This window comes from Mustela lutreola, chromosome 7, assembly GCF_030435805.1.
Source record: "Mustela lutreola isolate mMusLut2 chromosome 7, mMusLut2.pri, whole genome shotgun sequence".
In the NCBI taxonomy this organism is placed as follows: Eukaryota; Metazoa; Chordata; class Mammalia; order Carnivora; family Mustelidae; genus Mustela; species Mustela lutreola.
Window position 1 is genome coordinate 85,358,547 of NC_081296.1, and position 11,816 is coordinate 85,370,362.

General features: G+C 37.2%; 1 pseudogene; it reads left to right on the forward strand.

The window, feature by feature from the left end:
• The first annotated feature begins 4,684 nt into the window (after positions 1-4,684).
• Positions 4,685-5,253, forward strand: LOC131835337 (peroxiredoxin-1-like; annotated as a pseudogene).
• Positions 5,254-11,816: the final 6,563 nt, after the last annotated feature.

The following is an 11,816-nucleotide window of genomic DNA, read 5'->3' on the forward strand; positions in this document are numbered from 1 at the left end:
TTTTATAAAGTTATACTGAGACGTACAGAAGGTCCTGTCTTCAATTCCACTAAAGATACAGTGCTATTAATAGATCAAAAAACTGGTGATATCCATAGTCTTATCTAAAGTTTGTGATAGAATCATTATGTTATCCTGATTAAAGAAATTGCTCTCCTTTGGTCAATCTGTCCCAGCTATTATCTGAGAACATGTAATCAAAAAGTGCTGGATAACATGTTCTAACAAGAAAAAGTGCAGTTGTGAGTTATTAGAAGATGGTGGTTGAAAAAAAAAAAAACAGTAAGAAAAAAACAAACTGCAATAAGATATTCTTGAATCCTGACATATTTATTGGAAGACACAATTTTAATCTTGTAATCAATCAGAATATTTGTATTATCTACTTTCATTTTACTTTATGCACAGTGACAATTAAAGAAAAATCTTTTTTGAAGAGTAAAGAAGAGGGTTAAGCATCTACCTAATGAATCCTATCTATGTAGAGACCAAACCCTAGAATTCAATAGGAAATTTCACTTATTTTTTTCTTTTGCTATTTTTAAGCAGAATTTTCTGATTAATTGCCTTAATATCCACTTCTCTTTGTTAATATAAATTCAACTACAGAAAGGCCAGTAATTAAGGAGCACTTAAAATGAGGATAATTTCCATACCTCCTCAATTCCTATTTGACAAAAGGTTTTTTTGCTATTTCTTAAGGCCCATTTGTATTGCCGTAATTGGTGAAAGTAACATACACACATGTACGTACAAATTTGGCAGAATATGAATGTTTAAATAATTTTAATATTCACAACTCCTTTGTTACTCTCTTCTTTCTTCACCAAATAGTGTACTATCCCTTTCTGGAATGTTTTTAAAATTATGCCCTTTGGTTCAAGGAAAAAGAGATAATATCTTTGTTGGTAATGATTCAGATTCTAGTTTTGATGGTAATTAATAGCAAATATAAAAAAATAAAGGGAAAGTAGAGCTTAAGAGAGTACGTGGATTGGAGATTCCTCTAAATGTGAAATAAGAGAGGTCTGGAGATCCAGAGCCGTGAGGAAACTCTCCTGTTATCCTGAAAAATTTCCTGAGAGGAAGACTATGAGACCCAAGGGAGGAATGACTGTGTGGTCCATCTAAGAAGTTTGTACCAAAGGTACAAATCAGCCAACTGAGCTGATGCTGGGTTGACCAACGTTCTGTGACCTAAGAAAAACAGAAGCAGCAATAAGGTGATAGACCTGAAACATCTATTCTTAATGGTAATCAGTATTAATGGATGATTTATGACTTGCAATTCTTCTCTATCTCCAAATGGTGGCACAATTCTCACTGAAGCTTGAGAAGGGGAAACTTTGTTTCACTGTTCACCAGGTGGTTCATAGAATATGATATGAGTGCAGCCAAGCTTAAAAGGCAGATAAGTGACACTCAGAAAAGAAACTAGTGCAATATTCAGGTTTGCTGAAAATAGGTAATAGGTACACCAGACCAAGTGGTACTGTATCTACTTATAGCAAGAAAGGAGAGAAACTGTATACACAATCCAGTCCCTTGCTGTGTACCACCCCTGGCCCAACACATCCATTCCATGGGCATCACAGGCAGTGTGCTTGAATGCACCCCAATTTTTGCTGCAGTACAAGGACCCCAACCTCTCCCCTATTGGGTCTGAAATACAGAAATTTACAGGTTTGTCTGTGGGCCATTGAATCACGTCTTTTTTTTTTTTTTAAGATTTTCTTTATTTTGAGAGAGAGAGAGCACAAGCAGAGGAGTGGTAGAGGGAAAGCAGACTCCCCACTGAGCAGGGAGCCCAATGTAAAGCTGGATCCCAGAGCCCTCATGACCTGAGCTAAAGGCAGATGCTTAACTAACTGAGCCACCCAGGTACCCCAATTTAACTGCTTTTTAAATAAATAAATGTGATGTCTCCTGCAGAAATTTAAACCTCCCCAGCACACATTCAGAGGCAGCTGACAACAGCAACAAAACGGTTCTCTCCTCCATCCTCTGCGTCTGCTTTAACTCCTTTTTCTCTATAACCTCTATAACCCTTTAGAATTTAAAAAGCCTTCCTTGTTTCCTAGGCTTCACCAACTCTCTGTCCAGTTTTTGTTCATGTCCATGGCTAAACTCTAGTGAAACATGATGACCATCTACCTGTACCTTTCCTCTCTCACCATCCATAACATCCTCACTACTTCTCATTACTTCTACTTCTCGCTACTTCTAGTCACTTCCCATCACTAAATTCTCACTACTTCTTAACATCTTGCAGTCTGTTTCAGTGTACAAGTGCTAGTGAAAGCCAATAACTCAAAAACTGCAGGTTTTCCCTGCTCTCTGGGAGTAGAGTGCTCCTATGAAAGCTAGTGAAAACTAGCTGAAACTGCATAAAATGTAGAAACAATCACCACTGCATAGAAGTGAAAATACCCTTCTAGTTTCTTTTGGGGTAGTGAAAGTAGGTATTATCCAGGTCTTTTGTAGAAGTGAACTTCAGGAAAGCAAAGGAAACCTGATTATGTATGCCCACATATTCTAATAATGTTTTACTTAACATCATTGACTCTTTTTGGATTGTCTCTTTTTCTTATTTTCTCTTCTTCATCCCCTCTAATCTCCTGACTTTCCAAACATACCCACACACACACAAAGCTGTGTACCTACACAAATATGCATGCACATGAACACACAGAGTTAGTTCACCCACTCTGAGTGATTTACAATGACTGTTTTTATGCAGAAAAAATTTAGACCAATTATAAATAATAATAGTATCTTTTAACACATGATATAGGTTCACAATTTCACATAATTATATAGCCTGCCAGCATAGATTGCTTGGTTGACTAAACTCAGAAAATAAATGGTTAAACTGCTGGTAGTTTAAAAATAGTTGCTATTTTATTGTAGGCTATAATAATTATTTGGAGAGATGACTCGTGCTGGTGGCAGTTACTGGTTATCAATAATTAATTTCCTTTGGGCTTTAAGGGATTAACCCCTTATTTACTTCCTCTTCGTCATTTATCTTGAACTCTTTTGCCCCACATTTTCTTCACACACACATACATGAGTCCTCTTTCTATTACAGGCAATATTAATCATACAAGAACAGAAAATCCTCTCATTAAAGACCTGAAGCTCGTTAGGAAAGTTTAAGTTACTCTAACACTTTCCTGATACTGTTGTATCCATGTAGTGAAGAGTGCTGACTTTCCTGCCAGTTAATTGTCTTATATGAGCTGACCTAAAGACCAAAGTGCATTTTCTATGCTGAGTAGAAGATGGAGCTGTAGCTGTTTTTACTAAAGCAACTAATTAAAAAGTTCTCTGCCAAAACACTATTCTTCCTTTAGTGTGATAACATTAGCACATGCTTGGAAGCCTGTTACAGATATGCTCTTATACAACTGATGAATTTCTGGAAACTCAAGGATATTTGGAACCCATCTGAGGTGAAGATTTCAGGCTAAAGGAAACCTATGCAAAATAATCTGTTAATGAACATTCTAGGTATACAGCTATCCTCTAATGGATAAATTTTCTTATAAAGTCATTGTGGGAACACAAAAGTAATATTCTACTAAACTGAAAGATCATTGGCAAGACAAAGACTGCAATGAAAAAAAGGAAAGGAAAAAGCAAAGAGTCAAAAGAAATACGACAGACAGATTTGGTAATGTCTGAATGTGGGCAGTGAAAGGAGAAAGTCTCACCTTCAGAAAGCAAGCCCACCTAAGACTGATTGTCAAGGAATTTCAGAAATCATCTAAGGCAATAGTGAACAATTAGGGAAGCTGTTTAAGAAAGAGAAAAAAGACTCTTATGTAGTGTACCCAAGTGGAAAGTATACACATAAAAGATTTCCTCTCTCACTGAGTCAGTGCAGTAGAAAAGGCATTCATGAAATTAAAGTATCAGTTTTAAAGTTCTAAGTCTTTCAAACTAAAGAGTAAATAGCATGACAAATGTGAAATTTTTTTAAATTGCAGGGCAGCCACTGGATAAAACAAGCTTAACAAGTATAATTTTCCTGCAAGCCTTTACTCTTTAAATATGGTAGCATATATGGTAAATCTTCAACAGAAAGAGTACTTTCCAAATTTAAGCCACAGAAATTTTTGCTACAATTATTTCCAGGGACTAAAGATCAGAGCAGCATAAATTATCATAAAGGTATACTAAAATCCAAATAAAAATTATATTAAAAATGACAATAGGAGACAGGAAATACTTAAGTCTAAGCAGTTGATTAAATTTGATTTAAAATCTCAAGATTTTGAGTATTCATGTGGAACTGGACACATGGCTAGTGTAGAATAATGTCTGCTTTTGACAAAGCTGTGAAGAGAAGAAAGGTATTGTGTGCCAACTAGAAAAAATAATGGGCTTTGCTACTGCTAACAGTACCAAAGATTAAAAATATATAGACAGGGGCGCCTGGGTGGCTCAGTGAATTAAAGCCTCTGCTTTCGGCACAGGTCATGATCTCAGGGTCCTAGGATCAAGCCCCACATCGGGATCTCTGCTTCCTCCTCTCTCTCTGCCTGCCTCTCTGCCTACTTGTGATCTCTCTCTGTCAAATAAATAAATAAAATCTTAAAAAAAAAAAAGAAATATATAGACAGTATCTTCCTCCTGACTGGTCTTTGAAGTGCTCTGTCTTAGAGGCGCCAATGGTAAGATGTCTTCAGGAAATGTTAAAATTGGGCAACCTGCCCCCAACTTCAAAGCCATGGTTGTTATGCCAGATGGCCAGTCCAAAGATATCAGCATATCTGACTACAAAGGAAACTATACAGTGTTCTTCTTTTACCCTCTTCATTTCACCTTTGTGTGCCCCCACAGAGATCATTGCTCTCAATGACAGGGCAGAAGAATTTAAGAAACCCAACTGCCAAGTTGATTGGTGCTTCTGCGGATTCTCATTTCTACTGCCTGGCACAGATCAACACACTCAAGAAACAAGGAGGACTAGGACCCACGAACAATCCCTTAGTATCAGACCCCAAGCATACCATCACTCAGGACTATGGAGTCTTAGACGGTGATGGAGACATCTTGTTCAGGGACCTCTTTACCACTGATGATAAATGTATCCTTCAGCAGTCACTGTGAATGTCTCCTAGGGGGCCAGTCTGTGGACGAGACTCTTGAGCCTTCCAGTTAACTGAGAAGCATGGGGAAGTGTGCCCTACTGGCTGGAAGCCTGATGTCCAGAAAAGCAAAGAATATTTCTCCAAACAGAAGTAAGCACTGGGCCATTTTAGGGCCTGGCTGCAGAGGAAAGCCATGAAGACAGAAGCTCTTTTATACTATTGTGGTCATGCTTAAAACACACAACTTTTGACTCAGTGCAGATGTGGTATAGGACCGCCTTTCCTGCAGGGCCTGGGGAGGCCAGCTTTCTTCTTTCAGGGAGAATGGCCTGAGCTGTTCTATGTGGCAGGTCAACTGATATACTGATATATGCTGTAGTGGGGCATCGCTTGTGATTTTTTGTTGTTTCTATTAAACTTGAACTGAGGGAAAAAAAGAAAAGAAAGTATAGACAGATGAATTCTATACAGCTATTTGACATCCTTTAAATTAAAATTTGGATGAATGCCTGTAGTCACAAACTTTTATAGGCTTGAGTGTGAAGAACAAACAAAAGATAGAAAAGGTCTAATTCCCAATGTTTGCTAAACTATTGTAGTTTCTTTAGTACATCCCAAATATCACATACCTTACAAAGTGTTCTTCACTATTTATATACATTGTTCCTTCACACAAAATAGAAATTCCTGTATCATACTACACAAACTAGGTTATAAAAGCCTCAAGCTTTTCGATTACTGTCAACAGACAGGATCCTACTGCAACAAACATGTAACAAATTTAAGTTGTGATCTCAGGTCATATTTTTTACTTAAAACTCGGATTTTGACTTAAGCACTTGAGTGGTTAGTGAACAAGGGAAATTGGAGGGGAAAGAATGAGGAGCTGAGGAGTTCAGTTTTGCCATATGGTACATTTAGGCGAAGATTTTCAGTAAACAACTGAACATCCACATCTAAAGTTGAAAAATAGATTGGCTAAAGGTAAAGATTTGGGTTTCATTAACAAATGATAGAAACTGAAGTTAACAAAGTAGTGAAGATTATTCAGATGGGCTGTTGAGATGGATGATATAGAGTAATGTGAGAAAAAGTCTGGGGGGGGAGCACCTTAAGGAAAAAAACCTCATTATTTAATGCTTAGCCAGAAAAAAAACAAGAATTCCTTACAGAATGACCATTTTAAAAAGGCTATTTTATATGAAAGTGCATCATATTATTGCCTTTCATTTGTGTTTATTTTCTCAGTCCTTGAAAATATCACACACACACACACACACACAGTTCATAATTGTGGTTATGTTATAAGAATACCATAAGAGCAAAAAAAAATTTGTGAAATATTTACTATATGCCAGGCGATGTGCTAAGTGTTTTATGCACATTAAATCATTTTAATCTTCATAATAGCCTGTTCTAGTTTTTGTTGTTATTAGTAAGCCAAACCAAAACTTGGTGTTTTAAAGCAACAGCCATTTATTACATTTCATGATTAAGGAAATCAGGTTAAAATGTCAGATAGTATTAGAACTGGTGATACTGATACTCCACATGGAGTCAGCCGAGGTCACTATATGGCATTCAGTTGGGAGATGGACTGTTCTGAAGGGTGCCAGAGGCTTAACACACATGTCAGGTGCCCTGGCAGGAATGGCTGGGAAGCTTGAGTTCAGTTATGAATTAATATCAAATTTTAATCTATAAAGGAAGTATTGAATATCCATTGAACATTTACTTTTTGGTTACTACACACCAGAAACTAGGTACAGAAATGTTAATAAAACATGACCCATCACTTTACCAGAGTTGACAATGCAATTATCAGTTAGATCTAAATCTAAAACTAGAGTTCCGAGGATTCACACAGAACAGTTATTGGCAATTATGACAATGTCTTGAATCCAATTTTCCAATTTAAAGTGAGAATTACGCAACACAAATTTTAAACTTTCTTTTTTTTTTTTTTTTTTTTTTTTTTTACATTCAGAAACATTCAGAAAATCTCAAAAGAGGCAGTTACTATTTTTTGTCCAGTTAGGGGGAAAGCTCATTCAGAAAATCTCAAAACATTCAGAAAATCTCAAAAGAGGCAGTTACTATATTTTGTCCATTTAGGGGGAAAGCTCTTCCCTCATCACCAAGCCGTCTTATCTGCAATTTTTTTTTTTTTAAGCTCAGGGCTGAAAATATATGTTAACATTTGATTGATAACCTCAGAATATCCACAATCAATCAATATTCTTATTAATAAAAGTATATACTTAAATCCTATTTCACCAATCTTTTGGATTTATCATTAATATATTTTATCATTAACATGCTTTATAAATTTTAAAAATCTCTTCATCAAAACTTTTAGCATGGTTAATGAAAATTAAATCATAATATTGTCAATTCACTATGATTTTATCCATGAGGTTGTTTTTTTCTTTTCTCATTAAATTATCAATAATAATTTTCTAAAATATTCTACAATATTAGAATACTCTAAGATATCTAGAATATTCTGAAATATTCTAAAATAATTTTCTAAAAAGTGAGGACTAAAAATTCAGGAATGTTGCATGCCTTCTGCACATAATAAATTCTTTTAGTGGGAATGATCAGCTCTAGTTTATCCTTTAAAAATCTGTTAGAACTTAAAGGGCCCTCCGTGAAGAACAATTCCACAAATTAAACTCACCTTTCAAGCAAAAAATCTTTTTTGTGGCCACTTCCCTAATCAGTGGACTTGCTCACAGCTACTTCAAGCATCCTGCTTGCTCATATCAAAGTGAAACCTCAAGAAACTCAAGAACAAATTCAGCCAAAATAAAATATAAAATGATTATAGGGCTTAAAGAGTTAATTTCCCAGAGATAGTTGAGTTTTAGCAAGGCAAACACTTCAGCCAAAACAAGCAATTTCTAATTGAGAATTTAAGCATACACTAGTAAGTGGAGATGATAATGGGTAATGAGGGGTTTCTTGGGTCTGTTGGAGTCTTGTTACACACAAAAATTCATAATCACTACCCTGCACAAATGGACACCATTCACTTTTCTTTCTATCTATAATGTATCTAATAACCTATCTCATTTGAAGAATGAGTTTTTAACCATAAAGAATGCCTTATGTTATATTTCCCTGGTAAACCTCTCATTAAAAGCTATGTGTACTCTAGGGGCACCTGGGTGGCTCAGTGGAGTAAAGCCTCTACCTCTGGCTCAGGTCATGATCTCAGAGTCCTGGGATCAAGCCCCACATCGGGTTCTCAGCTCAGTGGGGAACCTGCTTCCCCCTCCCCCTCTCTATCTGCCTTTCTGCCTACTTTTGATCTCTGTCAAATAAATAAATAAAATCTTAAAAAAAAAAAAAACTTACCTGTACTCTAAATTATTTTAAAAGAGTACACATGGGGCACCTGGGTGGCTCAGTGGGTTAAACTCCTGCCTTTGGCTCTGGTCATGATCCCAGGCTCCTGGGATGGAGCCCCACATTGGTCTCTCTGCTCGGTGGGGATCCTGCTCCACCCTGCCCCCCGCCTGCCTCTCTGCCTACCTGTGATCTCTGCCTGTCAAATAAACAAATAAAATCTTTTTTAAAAAAGGGGTGCCTGGGTGGCTCAGTGGGTTAAAGCCTCTGCCGTCAGCTCAGGTCATGACCTCAAGATCCTGGGTTTGAGCCACGCGTCAGGCTCTCTGCTCAGCGGGGAACCTGCTTCCTCCCTTCTCTCTCTCTGCCTGCCTCTCTGCCTACTTGTGATCTGTCAAATAAATAAATAAAATCTTTTTTAAAAAAAAGAATTTATTTTTCATTGCAGAGCTAGTAATATAAGATGGCTTTTTTCCCTCTAAATAAAAAGAACTAGAAAAAGATTCACAAGACACAGGTAAATCACAATTTTTAATATTGCTTCATATTCTTCTGAGATCAAATAAGTTTTTTTTAAAAAGACTAGAAATGATCCTATTCAAAGAAAGATTATAATTTCTCACCATTATAGTCAGGATGTAGTAATGCACACAGTCTGCAAAAAAATAAAGGTGGTATTATTTCTCCAGTTTAAGGGTCCATACAAAAATTGTATCAATTTTGCCCTTTTTAGGAAAAAAAAAAAAGCTGCCTATAATAAGGAAACCTTACCATGATCAACAGAAACACCACACACCAAAAACTGTTAGTTGTCTATCAAAATCTATTTTCTCTTTAAGCCTAGACCCAGAACTAAACCGAATTTTCCAGCTCCTTTTCATAATGAAGTCCTAGGACTCTTTTTCTCCATAGAATATAATGCAATACATGCCTCTTGTGGACCTAAGTCTTGGGACCATGACTCTACACCTACCATGTTGTCTTTCTCCTTATTATCAGTTGAGATTTACAAAGACCCTTCCTCTACCATGCAGAGGATGGCAGCTCTAGGAGATGACAGGGCAACAGGGGAAAGAACCTGGATCTCTGAATAACTTCATAGAATAGAGCTGAGCCACTCAGTTAGAACTGTTATGTAAAAGAGAAATCAAGTTATATTTTATTTAGCTTACTGAATCATGGTTCTCTTTGTTATAGCACCCTACTCAAACCCTAACTTGTAGATACCAGTATTTCCTAATCATGGAAGCTATCTTAGAAATACCAGCATGAGTACTTTTCTTCATTTTTTAAAAGTAATTTCTATGCCTAACATGGAGCTTGAACTCATGACCCTAAGATCAAGAGTCACATGCTCTGCTGACTGAGCCAGCCAGCTGCCCCAATTATTCTTGATCAACATAAGCCTGACTCTAACTGAGAGTGGCAAGGCATTCATATATTAAGTAAAAGCTAAAAGCCAACCGCACTAATAGAACCCAAATATAGTAATAATACCTAAATTCAGTGGCATACAATTAAGTTTCATGATTTGACTTTATATAAAAACTTGAAACTTCTACATTGCTTTAGGGTATAGTCTGGTGACCAAAAAAGTAAAGGCTTATTATAAAGTAACATTTGATTTTTTTAAATCATTTAAATAATTTTCAACAAGAAGATATTAATAACCAGTTTAGATTTCTGTTGTATCTTAGGATTTGTTTGATATATAGGTGAATTAATTCCAACCCAATTTATTATATTTCAGGAATTCCTGAAAAGATCACTTCCCAACTTCTCAAAGTAATCCTTGCTTATGCAAAAAGGCCTAGACTTCTTTTAATAGAATAAAATGTCTGTTAAAGCATAGATAAGATTTGAGATAATCTTCTGAGGAGTAGGAAAAACAAACTGAATTTACATCTAGTTATAAGTGATTTCAGATGTTCTTTTAAAAATAGTATTTACTGAGGCATCTGGCAGTTTCTGTTGGTGGAGTGAGCAACTCTTGATCTTAGAGTTGTAAGTTCAAGCCCCACATTGGATTTTTCCCACATTTTATTTTCACTTAAAAATAAAATCTTTAGAGGAGAGTCAAGATGGTGGAGGAGTAGCAGACTGAGATGATATCAGCTAGATAGTTATCAAACCATTCCAAACACCTACAAGCCCAACGGGAGATCAAAGAGTAGAAGAACAGCAATTCTAGAAACAGAAAATTGACCACTTTTTGAAAGGTAGGATGTGTGAAGAAGTGACTCCAAAGCAATGGGAAGATAGACAGCAGGGGGAGGGGCTGGCTCCCAGCAGGCGGTTGAGCAATGGAGCACAAAATTTGAACTTTTAAAACTCTGCTCCACTGAGGGACATTGCTCCAGAGGCTAAGGGGTGGGTGGAGCCCTTGCGGGGACAGTGTGGTCTCAGGTCCCGCATGGTCACAGAAGGAACGGGGGTGTCTGAGTGCAGCAGAGCTCACGGTTATTAGAACAGGGAAGTTGGCTACAGAGACAGAGCCGAGGAGTGAGCTCTCAGCTCCGGTTTACCTTAAACTGTGATCTGTGGCACAGTTGGACCACTGCTTTTTGAGAAGGGACCCCACAAGTGGCAGATCCAGGAAGACTCACCTTCCTTCTCTGGAAGTAGGAATCTGCTGGGTTTGGAGACTCCAAATGGGGCTGTGTGCCAGAGACAAAAACACTCGGTCACAGACTGGGTGAGCTTGGATCGTGGCCAGAGACCAGTGAGATGGGGGTGATTGAGCACTTTTCTCCAAGGGCACACTGAGGAGTGGGGCCCCAAGCTCTCAGCTCCTCCAGGCTGGAGACTAAGAGGCCACCATCTTCATTCCTGACCTCCAGAGCTCTACGGAAAGTGCTCAGGCAACAAAAGCTCTGAGAGTGAACCAAACGGAGCAGATTACTCAAGCCCAGTCCCTGGCCAGGTGGCGCAACGTCGCCTCTAGCAAAGACATTTGAGAATCACTGCAACAGGCCCCTCCCCCAGAGGATCAGCCAAAACCAAGCTCACTGATCAAGGAGAATAGCGGAATTCCAGAGGAGGGAAAGCAAAGCATGGAATTCATGGCTTTCTCCCCATGATTATTTACTCAGGCAAAGTTAATTAAATTTTGTTAATTTTATTTTTTTCTTATTCTAATTTTTTTAACTTTCCCTCTTTCCTTTTTAAATATTTTTAGCTAGTTTATCTTAACAATACCTTTCTTTAAAAAAAAAACTCTTTTTAAACCTTCATTATTATAGTCATATTTTATCCTTCATTGTATATAACCTTATTTTTTGTATACATATAGAGTTTTTTCTTCTAAAAAATTTTTGGGATATAATTTCTTCTAATAGATCAAAATATACCCTAAATCTAGTG